Raw genomic sequence first — 22,720 nt, 5'->3', positions numbered from 1 at the left:
GCAAATAAAGGCGACCACATTCTGTATGCTTTTTGTAAAGTCGTCAACATTTTTTAATTAAAAAAAGCATCAAGTCTAATATGGGGTTTTTAGACGTTTACGGACGTTTGAAATTCATTTCAGACGTGTCTGAAAACAACTATGGTCTCGTCTCGGTATATGGATTCCATTTCCCAAGCATTCTTCTTCTAAGCTCTTTTGCAATATTCATTCTTTTGTTGCAATCTCTTTCTTCTCTTGTGTTGTGCACATAGTTGTTTTCTAACGTCTGTAAACGTCTAAAAAATAGACGTCTGAAAACCCCATATCAGACTTGACGTTTTTTTTAATTAAAAAATATTAACGACTTTACACAAAAACATACAGAATGTGGTCACCTTTATCTGCCGACTCTTTCCCTGGATCCAAGCAGTCTAAAACACACTCCTGAGGAATCGTGACTGAAAACGACTGAACTCAGCCTGAGGAACTCCACAAACTGTGGGAAACACAGCTCTCTACTTGGAAATACTGCTACCCCAAACTTCTTGATCATCAGGTAAGATCTCTCTCTCTCTCTCTCTCTCTCTCTCTCTCTCTCTCTCTCTTTCTCTCTCTCTCTCTCAGGCTTCAACCTGTGAGCATTGAGCAGTGCGGACTGCAGTGAGTCTTCAGAATCCAAACTCTTCACTGTTCACAACTTCACAGTCTACAGACCTAAAGGCTGAATATTGAGATTCGAGGTAACAGACCTGGAGACTAGAGCCTGGGACTACAGTGCACAGTGCACAGTGCAGTGACTGGTCACTGCACAATGGCTGAAAATTAAGTTCTGAAATTTGAAAGCTGAAGCCCGAAGTCTGGACTCTGGACTCTGAAGTTTGAACTTTGGAGTCTAAAGTCTGAAGTTTGAACTTTGAACCTTTGGAATATGAAGTTTGAAGACTGAAGTTGTTGCCACTAGCTAGTTGGAACTTGGAAGTTGGAACATTGAAGTCTGAAGATTCAAGAGAAGATTACACGCCTCTCTCTCAGTTTGTAAGTTCTGTGCAGTGTGAGGTTATCTGAGTCTCTGAGGCTCTGAGCTGAGAGCTCTCTCTCTCTCTCTCTCTCTCTCTCTCTCTCTCTCTCTCTCTCTCTCTCTCTCTCTCTCTCTCTCTCTCTCTCTCTCTCTCTCTCTCTCTCTCTCTCTCTCTCTCTCAGCCTTCAGGCTTTAGCCTTCAAAGTTTAAACTTCAAGTTCAAAGACTGCATAGTGCAAACTCCAGAATCCAGACTCCAGAGCACTACAGAATTCAGATTGGTCGACTGATCAATGGGTCACAACAAAATTACTATTATGTCATGACTTATCACTCGTGTCTTCATTAAATTTGTATCAGATTTTAACTTTTGAAGATGGGAAGAAAGCGGAAAGCTGAATGGGATCATGTTACTGTTGTCAAAACAGTTGGAAAAGGGCAGAATACATGTAAATGCAAATATTGTGGACACACATGGGATGGTGGCCCACTACGCATAAGAGCACATATTTTGGGATTGTCAGTGCTTGGTGTGCAAAAATGCACTGCTGCACCACAAAGTGCAAAGGATATATGTCGTCGATTGCATGTGGGTGTTGGAGGGCAAGGGTCCACAACAAACATTGATGCAATTGTATCTCATTTGGAAGATGCTCCTCATGTCAGTGGGCATGGCTCTGGCAATGTAGATCTAAGTGTTATTGTTGGGCAGCCTGGACAATCAAGCTCTCAAGAGCATGTGAGCAAAAAAAAGAAAGTGGCCAAATCACAGGGTGCTTTAGCAAAAGCATGGGATTTGCAAGCAAGAAAGGAGGCAGATATTGATGTTCGTCGCTTCTTCTATGCAGAGGATATTCCATTTTGGAAAGCAAAGAGCACATATTTTCTTGGCATGGTAAAGACAATTGGGCAAGTGGATCAAAGCTACAAACCACCTTTGTATAACAGTGTACGCACGAAGGACCTTGTGGAAGAGGCTAAATGCATTGACCGTGAATTGCTTGACATTAGGGAGAAGTGGAAGAGATATGGATGCAGCATTGTCTGTGATGGATTGTCAGATGCAAGGCGTAGGCCTATTATAAATGTTATGGCTACATCTATTTATGGTTCAGTGTTTTTAAAAGCTGTTGATACTAGTGGTGAATACAAGTCTGGGGAATTTATCTTTGGCATCTTGAAAGATGTGATCCTTGATATTGGCCCAGATTATGTGGTGCAAGTATGCATGGACAATGCAGCTAACTGCATGAGAGCAGGTGATTTGATTGAGCAGGAGTAGCCTAACATTTTTTTTACTAGATGTACATGCAATTGCTTGGATCTTCTGTTAGAAGATATTGGGAAGCTTGCTTGGATTGCCCTTGTGTTGGCTAAAGCAAATAAAGTTGTCACATTTGTTACATGCAAGCATACAATATTGGCATTGTATCGCCAATTCAGTCAAAAAGAACTATTGAAGCCATCGACCACACGGTTTGCTTACATGTTTATCATGTTAGTGAACTTGTTAGATGAGAGATGCTACAATGGTGTACGGCGTATGGTTGTTAGTGATGCCTGGGTAAGGAAGAAAGCTTCACGTACAGTAAAGGGAATAGAAGTAGCTGAGATTGTTTTGGGTGCATGTTTTTGGAATGATGCCAAAATGATCGTTAAGATTTGTGCACCCATTCTTAAAATTCTCTGTCTTGTTGATAGAGAAGGGGCCACGATGGGGCTTTTGTATGAGATGACAGATCGGATGATAGAGAAAATGGATTCCTTGGAAGGAGTGACTGAGTCTAGGATGCAAGAAATCAAAGGTCTTTGTATTGACAGATGGGATATGATGCACTCACCCTTACATGCTGCAACCTTTGTTTTGCATCCTGTTTGGAGAGCCAAGAATCCTAATAGCGATTCAGTCAAAAAGAACTATTGAAGCCATCGACCACACGGTTTGCTTACATGTTTATCATGTTAGTGAACTTGTTAGATGAGAGATGCTACAATGGTTTACAGCGTATGGTTGTTAGTGATGCCTGGGAAAGGAAGAAAGCTTCACGTACAGTAAAGGGAATGGTAGCTGAGATTGTTTTGGGTGCATGTTTTTGGAATGATGCCAAGATGATCGTTAAGATTTGTGCACCCATTCTTAAAATCCTTTGTCTTGCTGATAGAGAAGGGGCCACGATGGGGCTTTTGTATGAGATGACACATCGGATGATAGAGAAAATGGATTCCTTGGAAGGAGTGACTGAGTCTAGGGTGCAAGAAATCAAAGGTCTTTGTGTTGACAGATGGGATATGATGCACTCACCCTTACATGCTGCAGCCTTTGTTTTGCATCCTGTTTGGAGAGCCAAGAATCCTAATAGCAATAAGGAGATGCATGAAGGATGGATGACAGTGATAGAGAGGTACACAAAATATGATGTGGATATGCAGGATGTTCGATGTGATGAGCTTGACATGTACAAGTCGGAATCAAGTGCATTTTCTCGGCCACTTGCAAGAGATGAGAAAAGAATGCATCAAGGTGTGAAATGGTGGAAGACATTTGGCCCATGCGTATCTAGATTGCAGCAATTGGCTTTAAGAATACTCTCACAAGGATCTTGTGCCTCTCCGTGTGAGAGAAATTGGAGCACATTTTCACTGATTCAAACAAAGAGAAGGAATAAATTGCTTCCAAAATGTACTGAGCAGCTTGTATATATTCATACAAACCTTCGTCTTATCAATAAAATTAAGGAATCGGGCTATGAAAAGATTGAGGTTACATTGGACATGCTTAACAAGGAGAAGAATGATGATAGATTGCTTGCATTGCATTGCAGCAAATACGAGATGAAGAGGACATCATAGCCTCATTGCCAGTGCCACAGAGGGAGGCAAGCACTAGTGATGCTCCTGGCTCTAGTTCTCTTGGTCCTCATCAGAGGGAGGAGGATGATGATGATGACGATGATGATGATGATGATGATGATGATGATGATGATGAGCAGCAGGAGGAGAAGGAGGAGGAGGACTGCACTCTTGAGAATGAAGAAGATGATGAGTAGATTAGTTGATGACAGATGAATCATGAATCATGATATATGATGTGACTCTATTATGCAGTTTTCAGTTTTGCTTTTGGTTGTTCCCTTTCAGTTTTTAGTCTACTATGCAGTTGGCATTGGGCAACTTGGCTTGAATCTGGATGAGACAGATGTATCATGTATCATGTCATTTCTTTGAAAGTTAAATGATGAATCATGAATCCTTCTATATTGACTCAAACTCTCGAGTCTCAGTCTTTTAAGTTCAAGAATTGTGCATTGTTCTTTTATTTTGAATGTTTATCATATCTTAAAGTTGTGTATTTTTCTCATATTTTGTTAAGAATATGTTAAAAAATTAGGGTCACGTATGATTCAGGTCTAGGGTCTGAATCATACTCATTTCATACTTTCATACGCGTTTGCGTTTGACATTTGATTCACGTATGGAAAAACTATGGTTGTGCAGTCCATTACAGCACATCCTCACATTTCCATCACTGCACCGACTTCTGACATGGTATCACATGTTCATGTTCAAGATCTTGGCATTGTTTTCTGATGCTCCCAGCTTGCCCTCACATTATTCCATTGCTGATCCACCTTCTCAAGTCTGCTGCTGCCAAGCGACCTGTTCTTGACCAAAATCAGCATGTTTCCAAGCATTTTGACATCTGCATTTTCACAACAGCAGCCTGTGTTTTGATTTTCTTTTGTAGGCTGGGTGACTGTGTTTCCAAGCCTTTCCCACTATCCACTAGCTATAATATTTGAGATTGATCCTTTTCCCGCTGTGTTTGATCAGGATTTCCGCTTTCGCAGCGGTCATTTTGTGATCAGATGTCCTCTTCACTATGTTTGAACTCCTAACCATGCAATTCGTGCTGTGTTTCAGCTGAACTCTCTCTCTCTCTCTCTCTCTCTTTTCGTAAAAGGTAATTGTATTAATTACGAAAAAAAGGTACAAGTTTACTTGATTACAAGATACACAATGACGCTAAGCCATCATGTGTAAAGGCCCAGTACCAAACTACAAAAGAGTTACAAAAGTCATGGCAAAGACGCAAAGGAAATTGCCATATGCCAGCGCTCTCTCTCTCTCTCTCTCTCTCTCTCTCTCTCTCTCTCTCTCTCTCTCTCCCCCTTTTCTTTATCTTCACTTCTTATCCTCTCCAATGGAACTTCCATGTTGTTCCACTAATGATGAACTCCACAGTCCTAATTGTCTCGCGTGAAGTGCCATTACGAAAGCTTGGCTTGTGCAGCAGCGCCTGTGGTACAAAGTTTAAGAATTATTCCGCCTCGATTCCTCTTCCAAATGATTGGGATCGCGACAACTACGAGGAAGCAATTCAATTTCCCTTTCAAAGGCTCATCTACTAGGACCATCATCTATAAGCTCCCTCCAAGATGGATAGCCAATGCTCTACGGGCCTAGACATCATTGAGATCATTGAGCTTTACACATATGTTCTCTATGTTGCTTGGGCATGAGGCATTCATGAGGTTACAAGGGAGGCTTCCATCTTAGTATAGTGGCCATGTGGAGACTTTTGCAACTTTCCAAGGGTATGACAAGAGAAAGAAGCCGAAGGCCCAATGTTATCACGGTGGTAATAAGAAACATTTACATAAGGATTGCAAGGAACTAGCAGCATCGTGAAAGGAGGAGAAAAAGGAGGAGGAAGATACCAACTCTTCTCACAAGTCATCATCCTTCTTCAACTTTGACTCCAACTTTGATTCAAATCCTCTAGCCAATGCAAAACCCATGACATGGTGACATGGAAAGGGTCTCTTCAAAAAGGGGAAAGGGCATGTTTGTCCCTCCCTCTGTTGCTTTCCAGTGCTCGTGCCATGATTATCCCTCACAACTCTCCAATGCCAAAGAGGAAGTATGAAAAAGTGGAGAGGTGGGGCAATCTGGCCTCATCTATGCAAGTATATAGGTGCAAAGGACCCAAAGAGGTGCTTCCCTTTTGTATTGACCAAAGTCTAACATATTTGATTGACATCCAAGTTCATGGTGAGTTGTTACTTAAAAGAGCGGGATTTTCCCTTAGTCTGATCACATGAGGGCACACTTTGGCGGTTTGAGGAATCCTTGGTCATGTATGCTCAAAGGCATTACTAATAGGATGGTCACATGTTTTACTGGAGATACATTATTAACAAACATAGAGAGCAGCTATAACTCCTTTATATTTTCACGAGTTGGTCCAATGGACATTAACATTAGGTTCTCTCCAAGGCACTTTGGTGGTGGCTTAATCAACCCCCATTACTTGGGTACCCATGGTCCTATTCTAATGGTCATTGGTGTATGTACTATGATAACTCATTATCATTATATATTGTGTTGTACCAAATCACCCATGATTGAATGAGGATATTAGCACATTAGTTCGTTCATGTGTGACTGTGTGCATGAGCAATAGGTTGGGCACATTATTTTTGAGTATTGATCAACTGGCACCTAGTTTATTGTGGCTAACTAGGCATTTATTGTTGGCCAACCTTATTATTTATTCTTTTTTTAGCTTGCCTACTTTTTCAGCCTGATGGCCTATTTATTGGCCATTGCTCCATCCTCTTGATACTTGCAAGTCTTGTTGGAGAGAGGGAGCCAATGCCAAAGCATACTCAGTTGGTGACTATTGTTGCCTTGTAGTATCTTTTCTCTTGGTATATAGATTTCACTTGCCAAGCATTCTTTGTTTGCGTCCTTTTGCAGCGCTCATTCTTTTCTTTGTAGTCTCTTTATTCTGTCACGTTGTGCAATCTATCACAGCATATTCTCACACTTCCACCATTGCACCCACTTTTGGTAAAGAGATCCTTGAATCTTGATCACCACTAAGTTGTCCTATCTAAGACAGCTCTTCACTCAAACTCCACCTATCTTGAACAATCTTTACCTCAATCAAGCCACAAACACTCTAGCTCACCTCAATCTTGCATGCACTCTAGCACACACTAGCTATATGCTACTCAACTCGACACAAACAAAAGGAGAAGATTATGCAATTGCTAATCCTCGATCCTCCATGATGATCATGGTAATTCCCAACAATAGCCATCAATCCATTCTTATCAATAAAGATGAGATGTGCAACCAACCCAAAAACGGCTCAGCACTCTTCCAATCATCAAACGATGGCTTAATGCATCCAATACTCTATTCTCCTTCCCGCGCACATACCAAATCTCGGAACTAAATTGAGACAAGAATTGCCACCGACACAACCATCGAGGAGTCACATCCTACTATGAGTGAGTAGTTTGTTGATACAAAAATTTTGTCCAATCAAACAGTGTTTCCACTTCTCTAAGGCATGTGCAATGGCCAACAGTTCTTTGTCTTAGGTGGAATAATTTTACTTAGATGCCTTGAGTTTTTGACCTTCATAGCAAAATTCAACATCATCGACATACGATTTGAAGAGTAGATAGCATTCACCTCCTTGTAAGCATGACCCATCTCCCATACCTAGGTCCATTGGAGCTCATGTCTTTGTGCATCTATAAGAGGCAACATCACTAGCATAGCATTAGCTTGTCACTTTTAGTCTTGTTAGTCTATCAACTCCTGATTAAGAGCTCCCGTCACAATCTGACAGAGACATGGGAGCTCTGGCATTTTAGTAAGCATTTCTCCTATTTTAGGCCCAGTTCTTATGCTTGTTAGTTGGATTTTATCTCTTGTGAGTCTCACACTGTCAAGATTGCCATGACATTATTTATGGCTTTTTTTTTCTCATCAATCGAACTACATTTATTGCAGCCCTATTTTTTGTTTATAGCACGTCGGCCATTTTGAAATTTGGCCCCTATTTGCTGGTTGGCCAGCTTTGGGGGTTTCCAACTATTTATAGCTGCCCCCTACCACACTCTAGCCATCATCTTTTGTTTTGCAGGTTGCTCCTCCGATTGCAGGCACACTCCTCCGTGGCCAATGCTGCTGCTATACTATCATCATTTCAAGCCAGATGCCCTCACTAACACCTTGAGCTGCGTGTAGGGACTGCTCAGTCCATCTTTTGTATTCAGCATTTATTTGTCAGAGTGCAGCGGTGCGGAAGCGTAGGACTGAGAGAGAGAGAACGCAGAGAGAGAAGGGAGAGAAAGAGACAGTGGGCGATGAAGATCTGCTGTATATAGAATGCTGAATACAAAGATATACACGGGCACAATGCGCTGGACTGCGTGTCTCCACCTCGACGATGCGACCTGCTGTCCACCTCGAAGTCTGCTGCAGTCTGCACTGTCTGCTGTCTGAAATCTGTGAACAGAGACAGAAATCTGCATGGCACCGGTCTGTAATCTGCGACAGAGAAGAGTGACCAGACTGCTGGAAAAATCGACTATAAATAGTCGAAAAACTGCCTGAACTGGGGCGCCAGAAAATACCCTGTCGGCTGCATTAAATGCAGCCGACTGACTGTACAGGTCGGACTGCCACGTGGCAGTCCGACTGCTGCACAGCGATCTGATCTCTAACACCCCCTCTCAGAGCCTGGGCAGGGCAGAAGCCTGAGGGATCTGGAATGTTGCCGAAGTAGAGCCTGAGGAAGCGCCTTCGTAAACAAATCCGCAAGATTGTCCTCCGTCTTGCAATACTCCACAGTGATGGTCTCATCCAGAAGCTTTTCTCGGATGAAGTGGTACTGGATCTCAATGTGCTTCGTCCGGGCATGAAAAACAGGGTTCCTTGCCAAGGCAATGCAACTCTCATTGTCACATCGCAGCAATGTAGGACGAGTCTGGGGGCACCCAAGCTCCTCCAACAATCTCCGAAGCCACACAACCTCGCATGTGGTGGAAGACGCGGCCCGATACTCCGCCTCAGTAGACGAAAGGGCTACCATGGGTTGCTTCTTGCTACTCCATGAAATAACACCTGCACCCAAAGTAAAGCAGTAACCTGTTGTAGACCGTCTGTGGTCCACGTCACCGGCCCAATCCGAGTCGCTCCAACCTGCAAGTACAAGATCTGACCCATCTGTCCCTGCGGGGTAATGAATCCCCAAATCAGACGTCCCCCTTAGATACCGAAGTATCCTCTGAGCAGCCTGCCAATGCACCGTCTTAGGTTCACTCATGAACCCTGCCAAGAGCCCAACAGCAAAACATAGATCAACCCTGGTGTTGAGAAGCCAAATCAAGGACCCTATCAACTGTCGATAGCGGGACGCATCCGCCAAAGGAGAAGCTGAATGGGAAGTGGCCTTCCAGTTCGGATCCATAGGGGTAGAGAGGGCCCGACAATTTTCCATCTCAAAAGACACCAAGAGCTCCTGAACATATCTCTGTTGGGAGAGAAAAATCCCCCTCTGAGACTGATAAATCTCATGGCCAAAAAAGAAATGGAGTAGCCCCAAATCCGTCATCTCGAACGTCCGATGTAAAGCTGACTTTGTCTCCTGGACCTGCTGTGCATCATCACCTGTGACAATCAAATCATCAACATATAATACAAACAGCACACAACCATCCTCGGAAGTGTGAACATACAGCTGCGGATCGGCCTTGGACCGCCGATATCCCAACTGAGACTGGAGGAACGAATCAATCTTCTCGTTCCAAGCTCGCGGGGCCTGCTTGAGGCCATACAGGGCCTTCTTCAACCTGTAGACTTTCCCATCTGAAGAACCAAAGCCAAGAGGCTGCTCAAGGTAGATCTCCTCCTTCAAATCACCATTCAGGAAGGCCGACTTCACATCCAATTGATAAACAGGCCATCTCCTATGGCCAGCCAAAGCAAGAACAGCTCTAATGGTTGCCATACGAGCTGTGGGGGCAAAGGTGTCATGACAGTCAATCCCTGGGCGCTGGGCAAAACCCTTAGCAACAAGGCGAGCCTTGTGCTTATCCAAAGTACCATCACTGAGATATTTGGTCTTGAAGACCCACTTGACTCCAATCACCTTCTTCTTCGGGGGGCGTGGCACAAGTGACCAAGTGCCATTCCTCTCAATAGCCTCCAACTCAGCTTCCATAGCTTTCTTCCATGGGGCGGACTGTAAAACCTCCTTCACAGAGGTGGGCTCTCGGTCCTGCATAACACGGGACATCAAACAATAATTGGAGCAAACAAGCTCCGAAGAATACGCTTGGTGCCTCCGTGACCGCCGCGGACCATCCTGCGGTCCCCACTCCTCAGGAACCCCCTCGATCCCTGAATCACGGAGTGTGTCACGGGCCCAGCAAGGAGGAGGCCGAACCTCCCCTCGGCGTTCTCCATAAGCAGAAGACTCTCGAATGTCCACCGGGGGTAACTCCTCAGAAGGGTCCGGTGGAACAGTAGACTCTGTGTCAGAAACAGAATCATAATCAAAAGGCACGGGCTTCAGTGGAACTGTAGAAGGAGCCCAACTCTCCCCTGGATCTCCAAGAACGGGATGCTCCTCACCCGTTGAAGTAGCCGGAACCTCTACAAACCGCACATCACAGCTAGTATATACATCCCGCTTGACGGGATCATACAGTCGGTAGCCTTGGGACTGGGAGCTGTAGCCAACAAATACCTGTTTTCGGGAAGCCGCTTCAAATTTATCACGGTGAGCCTTGGGAATGTGAACATAGGCATCACACCCAAAGACTCAAAAGTAAGAAACATCTGGCTTCGTCCCAAAATAAGCCTCAAATGGAGTCATCCCTTCCACGGCCGAAGTAGGGGATCGATTAAGAATGTGGACTGCAGTAGCCACAGCCTCGGCCCACAGAACCTAAGGGGTCTGTCGGTGCTCCATCATGGTGCGCACCATCTCGATCACACTGCGGTTCTTCCGTTCTAGAATACCATTTTCTTGAGGAGTATTGGTATTGGCAAACTCTTGGTGAATTCCTCTATCTGCACAAAACCGAGCAAATTCATTAGACACAAATTCACCTCCCTTGTCGGATCGCAAGGTCTTCAACTTCCGGCCTGATCGGTTCTCCTCAAAGAGAAGCCTATGAACTGAAAGGAGCAAATCTTATGAACTGAAAAGAGATGGTACCCTAATCCTCGTACATGCAAAACCTCTGAGGTATGGGTGCCACCTCGTCCATCCGGAATAAGCTGCATCTTACCCCGACCTGCAATAGAAACTGAAGAGCTGTCTCAAATGAGAACCTGCCCACGCGAAGGTCGCAGCTGGGCAACACCATCTGATGAAGGAGTCATGTGCCGTGAGGCACCACTATCAACAATCCACTCTCGAGCTTGGGGAGCCGTCATCGCAGCATCAGAAGCATTTGGTGAAGCGTCCTCAATGACAACTAGATGTAGAAATGCAGCTGATGAGGGTACAGCCACCGCTCCAGAATCCTTGGTATCCTTCTTCTTGGTGTCCTTCGTGTCTTTGTCAGGGCAATCCTTCTTCCAATGGCCAGTCTTTCCACAAATATGACATGTGGAGTCTTTGTCCTTGTCCTTCTTGGACTTGTTATCCCCCTTCTTCTTCTTTTGGTCCTTCCCCTTCTTCTGAGAGGCTTGACCTATCAACGCCTCCGTCTTGGAAGCATTCTGTCCCTTTAACTGTTCCTCTTGGTCCAAGACCATAGGAACCAACTCTTCCCAGCGAAGAGTAGACTCTCGCCCCGAAGCAATAAGGGCAGAGTAAAATGTACCGAATCGTGGCGGCAACTGGGACAATAGTGTAATCGCCATGTCTTCGGAGGAAATCGGCTTCCCCGCATTCTGAACCTGCATCTGTAGCTGCCTTAGCTTGTTAATGTGTTCCCTTAGCGAAGAAGACTTATTTACGGACAAGGTCCGCATCTGTACCTCCAAAGAAACCCTCTTCATCAGGGTCATCCGATTGTACATTTGATCAAGCTCCAGCCATATCTCATGAGCCACCGTCAAGTACTCGATGTGAGCGATCACGGCTGTAGTGCATGATAGAAAGAGAAAGGATCGAATCCTGGCATTCAGTTTGTCCCAATGAGACTGGGCCCTGGCCAACTCCGTACGAGCATCGGAAGAGAGTTTGGACTCATCTCTTACCGAAGGCCGGTCAATATCCTCCTGTACCAACTCTGCCAGATCATAGGACTCCAGGATGGCCAACATCATAACGCGCCAAATGCGGTAGTTGTCGCCGTCGAGCTTCTGATCTGTAGGAAGAGCCGGTAAGACAGGCACCTTCCGGTCCATTATCGCCTGGAATTCCAAGTCCATCTCTGTAGACATCTTCACCTGCAATGCCTTCTCAAACGCAAAAGCAGCCCCCTCTGACTGGGTAAACTCAGCCTGCTAAGGCTCTTCTGCGTCCCAAAGCTTCTTCACCCGCCGGAGGCAATGAAAAAGCAAAACCTGCACTTTTAGGTGGAAAACTTAAACTTCCTCCATGTCAAACAGCAGTAAACAGCAGCAAATCCACCACCTGTACTCCTTTCCTGTGCGCCCACACTCGTTTCAGCCTTGTTCCAAGGCGCAGCCCTCCTGTCTGCCCTTAAACGCAAAAAACGCAAATTTGTGTCACGATGGAAACTCCACTTCAGGTTGATTCTGCGCTCAGTCAGCCCTCAAACACTGCTCTGATACCATGTCAGAGTGCAGCGGTGCGGAAGCGTAGGACTGAGAGAGAGAGAACGCAGAGAGAGAAGGGAGAGAAAGAGACAGTGGACGATGAAGATCTGCTGAATACAAAGATATACACGGGCGCAGTGCACTGGACTGCGTGTCTCCACCTCGACGATGCGACCTACTGTCCACCTCGAAGTCTGCTACAGTCTGCACTGTCTGCTGTCTGAAATCTGTGAACAGAGACAGAAATCTGCACGGCACCGGTCTGTAATCTGCGACAGAGAAGAGTGACCAGACTGCTGGAAAAATCGACTATAAATAGTCGAAAAACTGCCTGAACTGGGGCGCCAGAAAATACCCCGTCGGCTGCATTAAATGCAGCCGACTGACTGTACAGGTCGGACTGCCACGTGGCAGTCCGACTGTGCAGTCCGACTGCTGCACAGCGATCTGATCTCTAACATTATTTCAGTACGCGCAGATATTTTTCTTCCTTTATCTTCCTACTCTCTTCTTTCTCTGTGTTCAAGTTCATTCTTCTGTTACGCACTCTCACATGGTATCATCACCTAACAAGAGATCACAGAGGAGCTTTTCATCGCGAAGACCATCTTGAACTGTCCAACAACTGTCACCAGATTTGCATTTGCTGCAAATGCAGCCTTCTAGGCACTAGGTGACTGCACTCCACTGCTTCCTAAGCAACAGCCTTTCTAGCCATGCGATTGCCTTTGGCTACAAAACGTAGATTTTCCTGTCTTTCTAATGTCCATTTGTTGTTGGCAACAATCTCTGGTTGTAGGCAACAGCTTTTTGGGTACAAGCGACAGCTTCCGGGTGCAAGTGACAAGATCAAGTTGCAACCAACAACTAATTCCTCTTGTTTTCATGTTGTTTGATCGTCAACTGCGATTTTGGGGAGATTGCAAGTTCTTGAAGATATCTCAATACCAGTTTTTCGACTATATTGACTCAAAGGATGAGATCTCTCATCATTCTTCTGAGCGACGACGAGATTATCAGAGGTCTGAGTCCCATGTGTGGACTCCCCGTTCAGAGCGCCCCTCTCTTCTTCCCTCCCTCCATGTTTCTCATAAGCCACAGTCTACCACCCTGAAAATGCCTTACATGGCACCCAATATATAGGTGCTCATACTTCCTTCTTTGCCCAAAGAAGATAAGCTGGATGGTTCCAACTATTCTCTATAGTTATGCAAGGTGGAGTGTATTCTCAATTCCTTCAACATTTGGGAGTTTATTTCTCCCCTTGTTCCCTAGCTCATGGAAGACCCCGCACATGGGTCGTCGATGGTTCATGTAGCCCTTTGGGATCAACTTAACTATAGAGTCTAATCCTTTCTCTTTATGAGTTTATAGGATTCTATCTTGGTTAATGTTCACAAATTGAAGATTACAACGAAGGTGTGGAAGAAGCTTGCCTCTCCTTACCATTAGAAGACGATAACCCATAGGAACTCCTTGGAGAAGAAGCTTCAAATGCTCAATGTTAATGACTCTCCTCCATGGAGGATCACATCAACAAACTTGAGGATATACGAGACAAGCTTGCAACCCTCGAGAGAATGATATCTTTGAAGGATATGGCTATGATTCTACCGACTAACTACCATCTCCTCAATACGATATCTTCTATACTAGCCTTCTGACTTCAAGGACCCGAGATACTCTTCTTTGGGAGGAGCTTTCATCGCTTGTCTTGGAACATGATGAGCGTCTAAAAGAGGTGGGAACTAGTGATGCGGCACCACGAAGGCTTGTACTGTAGGTACTGGAGTTTGGGGGCGAGTAGAAGAAGTGAAAGGCACAGGCTAAGAAACAAGAGGACAAGAAGGGTGACTCCAAGGATGAGAAGAAGAAAAAGCCCAAGTACTAATGTTGTGGGAAAGACACTCATCCTAAGGAGAAGTGTTGGCAAAAGTACCCCCATTTAAAGCCTAAAGGGAGGTCCAAGGATTCAAAGGCTACCCCCACTCCCACTGAATCCATCTTTGCACACTTGTTTGAGGTGGAGATACGACTCTTGCTTCTTCTGAGGAGAAACCTTAGCTCATGGATAGTGGGGCATCTTCCCACATGACTTACTCACAATATTGGCTTCAAGATATGCGGTCCAAAGGGGATTCCGTCACCATTGGTGACAATTCTTCAGTCCCTATGCATAGACTAACTTGGGACAAGTTTCCAAGAGGGTGGAGTCTTCATACTTACAATCCTTGTTGCACAATCTTCACACGAGCTTGAACTGCTTTGGCATGCTCATTATGGACATTTGAATCTTGATGCCATTTGACAGGCTTATGGCCCTATTTGTTGGAGTACAAGAGCAAGGCGTACTCTTGTTTCTATGAATGAAAGATATCTGCAGAGAAGCAAACCTCCTTCAAAGTTCATGGTATTCAAGCTAATCAAGGCAAATAGTTTTTTTCTAACCTCTTTTCTAAGTTTTAGAGGGATCAAGGTATTATATTCATATCCAAACACACCATTTGAAAATGGTTTGGTAGAGCATGCCAATCTGACCATGCTTGAGATAGCCCGATCGATGTTGGAGCACAGGGGTCTTTCCCATTCCTTATGGAGTGAGGTTGTAGATACTACGGTTCATATCCACAATAGATCATCTACTTCAGCAGCCTTTCTTTGGGAAGAAGCCTTCTGTTTCCCACTTTTGCATCTTTGAATATGAGAAATATATAAATGTGGACAAGAAGAAACGACGGAGCAAACTTGATTCTAAGTCAAAGAAGCTTATCTTTGTTGCTTATAGTATCATCACAAAGGGCTATCAACTCAACAACTCGAAAGATTGAGGTGAGCAAGGATGTGATCTTTGATGAGGCTTTAGCCTCCGAGGAGCCTATCGATGGTTCTTCTATTATATGTCATTCTTCATCTTCAACTTACCCCCCCACACACACAATCAGCCCCTACCCTTCCTTGCAGGTTACCCCTTGGTACCCCTTCTTCGTCTGCAACTCCTCCCCCTCCTTCTCCCACACTCTCTCCCCTTCCACCCTTTTTGGCTCCTTCATCGACTACTTCATTATCGAGTATTCCTACCCCTTCCCATCTCCTCAGGTTTCCTCAAGGGGGGATTGAGCCATCAAAGGGGGAGCTCTCTTCATCGAGTGAGAAGGATCCTGAAACCAGCCTTCCTTTTCGAATAGGGTGGTAAATCCTTGATTACAACTTAATTACAGCAGCAAACAATAAATGCAAATCTGAAAATACAAATTTACCTACTGATCTTGGACAATGGACACCCGATTGGCCCCAAAATTGGTGCCCTTTTCGGTATTTCTCTAGCTTTATTGAAGAAAAAGTCGACTTACAATGGGAGAATCCCTTTCGGTATTTCAACTTCCCTTGCTGTCCAAAGTGACCAACGAGTCTTCAATCTATTTCTCCCCTTGATTCCGGCACTCAATTGGCCTTCAACCACTTCATAGACAATGGAAATGCCCCAAATTCAATGGCTGGCTAGTCCTCCACCTGAATTCGGCTGAAATTCACCTTCAACCTTGTTGAATCCAAGTCTTGGAGCTTCCAATTACTGGCACGCTTCCCAAGGCTACTGCTAAACCCTAATCTCTGCTGTAAATTAGGGTTTACAGCAGAGAAATTTGCAATTTCTCAGCCTCCAAGGGTCCAAATGCTGAGATCTTCGAAGCAAGGCTGTGAAATGGTTGGAGATGAGAGGGAAACCTGTAGAGAGAGAAAATTCAGAGTTTTGTCGCGAAGAATGACTGAAAATCAATCAAGTGCAACTATTGCCCTGCCACAACAGCATATAGATGCAAAGAACTGAAGAAAATCAGTCATTTACTGAAGAAAATCAGTCTTTTACTGCTGCTGCCCTGCCTCAACCGCCTGAAGATGTTGTCTCCTGCTGTTGATTGGTCTTCTTTTGCCCCTTGTTGCCTCAAAAGTCCTCCAATGGCTGCAAATCAGACCAGCAACCTCTCCTCCCTCTCTCTTGCAGGCTGAATTTATAGAAATGCCTCTCTCCAGCCTCTAAAGACGTTTTTCAATCTTGTTAGGCATTTTTCGCAAGTGGCAATCTTCCCAAATGGTTTTTTCAATATTTTTTATAATTAAATATTAATTTTCAGCCTTAAAATACTGAAATTTAATCTAATAATTATTTCGTGCCTTGAAAAATAATCTGACTGGCCAATAATTAAATTGACTGGGCAACTTCCATTCCCGAGTGTCTCTGCGTCATCTTTGACCATCAGATTGGCGTTAGGTACCATTAAACACCACTTCTCTAGTGTCACCAACTGACACTTATGACCAAATGGATGACCTAGGCCAACAACTAGCACCAGATACCACCAAGTACCTGTGCGGCATAAATTATAGCAACTTTTGCCTTTGACATCCCGTGATTTCTTCGGATCCCAAGCTCATAAATTTACTTTAACCCCAGTTGCACCTCACATGTGCATCATTTACTTAATCATATGATTAAAAATTAGTCCACATGTTAAGTGAGGTTTCAAAAATACATGTCCTCGTGACACATCCACCTTCTCTTAGAGAGAGGGAGTCCCTTCCACAGACATATGCTTTAGAAGTAGTGGAGGCTTCTGAGAGCTCCTGCAAGATTCAAGGATTTCACAATTCCTTGAGACGCCTCTTGGCCCACGCAAGTCAACCAGGTTACAAGCCTGGCGGGATATTTTACTCAACATAAACTATGCTTTTGTGTCTCAGATTCTTCAAGACCATGAGCCTACTACAGTTGATGAGGCTCTTGCACAAGATGTTTGGCACAGTGCTATGCAAGCTAAGCTCGATTCTATCAAGCGGAACCTAACTTGGGAGTTGGTTCCCCTTCCAAAGAAGCAAAAGGTGATTGGTGTGAAGTGGGTCTTCAAGACCAAGTATCTTGCGTATGAAACCTTGGACAAGCACAAGGCATGGCTTGTTGCCAAGGGATTTTCTCATAGGGCAAGTTTAGATTACTTTGAGACTTTCGTACCAACAACTTGGATGTCCACTATTCAAGCTATTTTGGCTTTAGGCGCCCATCATATTAGCCTGTTTATTAGATGGATGTGAAGTCAGCCTCTCTAACTAGCGTCTTGGAAGAGGAGATCTATGTCTCCCAACCTCCTAGTTTTCTTGTGCAGGGAAAGGAGAACCATGTTTACAAGTTGCAAAAGGTCCTTTATGGCCTAAAGCAAGCTCCTCGAGCTTGGTATCAAAAAATTGATCAATTTTTCTTGGATAGTGGCTTCCATCGATCGAATCATGACCCAACCTTCATTATAAGGTTATGGAGAACATGTGCATCTTGGTCATCTTGTATGTTGATGACCTCATCATTATAGGAAGCGTGACATAGGAGATAGGTCGTACCTGAGAGAGATTGGACTGAGAGTTTAACATGACAAATCTTGGGATCCTACACTTCTTCATTGAATTGAATATCTATCACATGGCACGAGGCATTGTTATCTCCCAGTACAAGTACATCTCCGAGCTTCTTTCAAAGTTTCACATGGCCAAGTGTTGTTCTATTTCATGCCCCATAGACCCAAAGTACATTTTAGCAATAGGAGATTCACTTAGTGATGCTACCCATTACAAGTGCCTCGTCGGCTCTTTAATCTAGCTGATCCATATTGGTCAAAAATCTCTTTTGTGGTGGCTTTGTTGTCTTCTTTCATAAAAATTCCTACTCTGGCTCACTCGCGAACCACCTCGCACGTTCTGCACTACCTACAAGGGACTCAATCCTACAGGATCATGTATAAAGAGGGGACTACTCTTTCACGATGGAGTGACTCTAATTGGGCAAGTGATGTGGACTCATGGTGATTCACTACTAGTTATGCTTTTTCCTTAGATCGAGAGCTATCTTTTGGACCAATAAGAAGTAGCCTACTATGGTTGTTTCATCTACAAAGGCTAAGTATCGTGCCCTTTGTTCTATAGCTATGGAGGCAATTTGGCTCCGTCATTTGTTGGCAGAGATTGGCTTTCCACAGAAAGGACCTACGAAGCTACACATGAACAACTAGAGTGCCCTCACTCTGGCAAAGAGCCCCATGTTTCATGCACGCACAAAGCACATCAAGGTTTAGTACCACTATGTTCAAGGGCGGATCATGTATTCCAAGTTAGTGGTGGTCTATTGTCCTATTAAGGACAATGTAGTGAATCTCTTCACAAAGCCTTTATCCAAGGCTTCTATACTTCATCACATAAGAGTATTGGGTCTCCAGACACTCCCAAGATCTAAGAGGTTTTAGCTTGTCACTTTCAATGTTGTCAATTTGTCATCTCCTAGTTGTGAGCTCCTGTTAGAGTCTGCTAGAGACATGGGAGCTCTAGTATTTTAGTATGCATTTCTCCTATTTTAGGCCCAGTTCTTACACCTATCAGTCGAATTTCATCTCTTGTCAATCACACACTGTCCAAACTGCCATGGCATTATTTATGGTTTTTTTCAATGCATTTCTATTCTTTGTTTGCAACAAGTCAACCATATTTTGGCCCCTATTTGCTTTGTTGGTCAACTAGTTCTGAGGATTTCCAAATATTTATAGCTGCCCCCCTCCCACACTTTAGCCATCATCTTTATAGCAAGCTACTTCTCCAACTACAATCACACTCCTCCATCTCTTGTGTTGCTGCTGTCATCATCGTTTCAGGCTAGATCTGGTGCCCTCATTGATGCCTTGGGATGCATGTGGGGATCGATCAGTCCATCTGTTTGTATTCAGCATTTACTTCAATCAGCGCGGATTTCTTTCTTCCTTCATCTTCTTGTTGTCTTCTTTCTCTGTGTTCGAGTTCCTTCTTACATTATGCACTCTCACATAGTGTGCTCCACAAACCTACAATAGAACACTATCAATCACAAGAACATTGTCATCTTTGATGTATCCTTAGGGGTGCCAAAAGATGACTTAGGAAAAGACAGAAAACGATGAAGCCTGAAGAAGAATAGTTCTCCTATGTGAGCACGAGTCCGTTTCTCCTCCCAACCTCGCCTAGATAAGTGCTGGCTCCTCTCTCCCCGTTTCCTCTGCCAGCCGTCCACTTTTGGTGAGTCCTACTATTCTTGGACTCTCTTACTCTCTAGGCTCCCCTTAGCCCCGTTCGGGCACCCAAGAGCCCGGACGGTCATTCTCGTACATGTTCCCCTAGATTTACCTTAATGTCACATTAAATGTCACTTTAATGTCACATTCAATATTTGTGACCTTAACGTTACATTAAATGTCACTTTTAATGTCACATTAATGTCACAGGTGCCCTCATTGATACCTTGGGCTGCGTGTGGGGATAGATCAGTCCATCTGTTTGTATTCAGCATTTACTTCAGTCAGCGCGGATTTCTTTCTTCCTTCATATTCTTGTTGTCTTCTTTCTCTGTGTTCGAGTTCCTTCTTCCATTCTGCACTCTCACACATAGTGCTCCACAAACCTACAATAGAACACTATCAATCACAAGAACATTTGCATCTTTGATGTATCCTTAGGACAAGGCCACTCCATGATTGCCATGACCTTCTCAGGATCCATAGAAGTTACTCAAACAAGAATGATGTCTTCCCAACAAGAATAAGAGCACATCAAGTAGAATTCACACTTCTTCCTATTCAAGAAAAGCTAATTGTCCTGCAACAACTCCATGACCCTTTGCAACTAACCGTAGTGTTTCTCCCAAGACTTCATGCAAATCAAGATATTAACTAGGAAAACAATAATACAATTCTCAAGAAGAGGCTACAATAGCCAAAAGGAAACACCACAAACTCCAACAACCCAATGGAGTCCAAAACGCTGTCTTTGGAATATTTTGAGAAGCAATCCAAATCTAGTGATAACTAGACTTCAAATTCAGCTTGCTGAAAATTACCAAGTCTGCAAGCTAATCCAATAACTCATTTATCTGCAACAAGGGAAACTCGTTTTTTATGGTGAGCTTATTGAGTGCACTTTAACCCACACACACACACAAGATCCCATCCTTTTTGGCCAACAAGACCACAGCATCGAACGGGCTAAAGTTGGGGTTAGAGTTGACCCGAATCAATCTGCACTCCAAAAGGGCCAAAAGGGCCTCAATACATGCTCAAAGTTCCTCAAGCTCCTTCTTGCTCATTTAATAGAAAGCCTTGGATTGAGGTTCTATGCCTAGAACTCATGAAATTGATCATGACCAGGGTAACTCCTAAGGTAACTCATTCAATGAAACAATTTCTAACTAATGTGAAAGAAATACTGCAAGGAGCGCCAAAGTTTTTGGGGCCAATCACTATAGGCTCATCTCAATTTCTTAAGGGCAATCTAGCTAAAAGGCCAAAAGTCATCTTATTTTGCGCATTAATTGCTTGTTGTGATTGGGAAGGTTGACTTCAGTCACTCAAAGGACAAAGGTCTTAGACCCACACCTAAAATCAATTAGTCCATAGCTAAGGGTATCCTACCCACATCAAAATTAAATCCCATTCCAAACAAAACTTAGCCTCATTCAGCAATGGTAGTTCCACTCCACGGAGGCTGAGGGGGGTCTCCCCTAAGGAGGTGGTGCAGTTCCTCCACCCCGTGTTATCTATATTCATCAATGGCCGGCCCATCAGTGCAATGGATCTTGGATCTCCCCCTCAATCAATGCCCTACAACCAATTTGACTAGTTCAATCATTAGACTAGATGCCTAGGATTTCCAGGTTACTCTTAAGATCCTTAGGCTAATGAGACTACATTGTACGATCTTTAGGATAAGTAGGGCTCATCTTTTCTTAGGCAATCTAACTAGATCTTTAGACCACCTAGGCTAAATTCACTTTTTATTCGCCAAGAAATGAGACAAAAAGAAAGAAGAAAAAAAAAATTGTAGGCTTGAAGGAGAGTGGCAAAAAAGTGTTTATTCTTTTGTACTAAATCATACGAATACGTATCGTACAGTACGGATCAATTCATACTATGTACGGAGACAACCCTATCGTCCAATATACACTTATTCACTTACTTTTCATTTACTTCTCCTACACCTACACCTACTTACATCCATTTTTAGCTTTAGCAAAGTACCAAAAGCATCTCAATTTGAAACTACTACTATGCAATTCTAGTTTCTCTTCTAGTACTTAGCATATTGGATTATGTATTTCAACTAAAGACTGACATTGCAAAAATATACCAATCTTGATTGGACTGCAGGCATGATTTTTTAGTCCTTGCCTTGGTGATTATTGCCTCCACATCCTTGATTAGCATCTCTCTTCTGAGATCTTGTCTCAAGCATCATTCCACTTATTGTCACGACGACTATCTTTCTTCACCACCAACTAAGGTGTTTTTATAATTTGGCATTACTTAGGACTCCACTAGCTTGCTCATTTTCATCTCAAGTGGACCACTGACTTGGTGGTTCTACCTTTGCATTCTTGACTAGCACAAGAGTCATCTCCTAGGATCAAGTTTTGAGCACATCTATGACACTCGGTCAATATCACAGTCATCTCTTGAGATCAAGTACGGACACGTCCCAACTACCTACGTGGCCTCCCCCTCAAGCTCCACTAGCTAGGAGGTGTCACGCCTTCTTCGTCCACTAAGTCCTAGGGCCTGTCAAAAGATGGTGTACCAGCGAGACAGTAGGGTTTGCGAGGAGGAACATGGAATACAATAAAACACTGAGAAGAGAAGAAACTCTATTGAATGGAACGATTGTGATACAAGGGAACAAGGGTGCCATAGCACAAGGAAGATGATGAAGACAGCCACGAACCATGAACCACAATGTCCTCCTGAAGGGGTGTGAGGGCAATGGAGAGGTTGGAGAGAAGAGGTGACAGACTGAATGAATCAGCCATAAGAAATGAATGAGAGAGTAGCCTATAAATAGGCACAGTCAATCTAGGATGGCACCCCTTTTTGGGGTTACAAACCCTAAACGCAAACTACTAGTGAAGGGTGCAGGGTTTCTCAACACCCCCTCTTGGGCCCAAAAAGGGGAACAAGAGAAGAGTGAGGTAGAGATGTAATGCTACATACTAAAGAATGCTCATGCAGCAAGTGCCACTCAGACAATGTCGCTCATGGGGAAATTGTTCACTTGCCCAAGCACCCTAGTACAAAGATGATGAAAACATGCAATGCATAGGAGGAATGTCAGACTTTGTGTGGCGCC

The 22,720-nt window shown here is 44.0% G+C and overlaps 1 protein-coding gene and 1 pseudogene across 1 annotated transcript in view; one reads left to right on the top strand and one right to left on the bottom strand.

Annotated features, from left to right (window-relative positions):
- LOC148032274 (lysine-specific demethylase JMJ27-like) overlaps nt 1-22,720 on the bottom strand; it is a 42,748-nt gene that overhangs the window by 8,710 nt on the left and 11,318 nt on the right. The window lies entirely within an intron of this gene.
- Nucleotides 1,377-4,047, top strand: LOC148032275 (uncharacterized; annotated as a pseudogene).

Source organism: Lygodium microphyllum, chromosome 8 (genome assembly GCF_053477565.2).
Source record: "Lygodium microphyllum isolate KBCC chromosome 8, Lygodium_microphyllum_v1.1.10, whole genome shotgun sequence".
NCBI lineage: Eukaryota > Viridiplantae > Streptophyta > Polypodiopsida > Schizaeales > Lygodiaceae > Lygodium > Lygodium microphyllum.
This window is presented reverse-complemented; position numbering and strand designations above follow the sequence as displayed.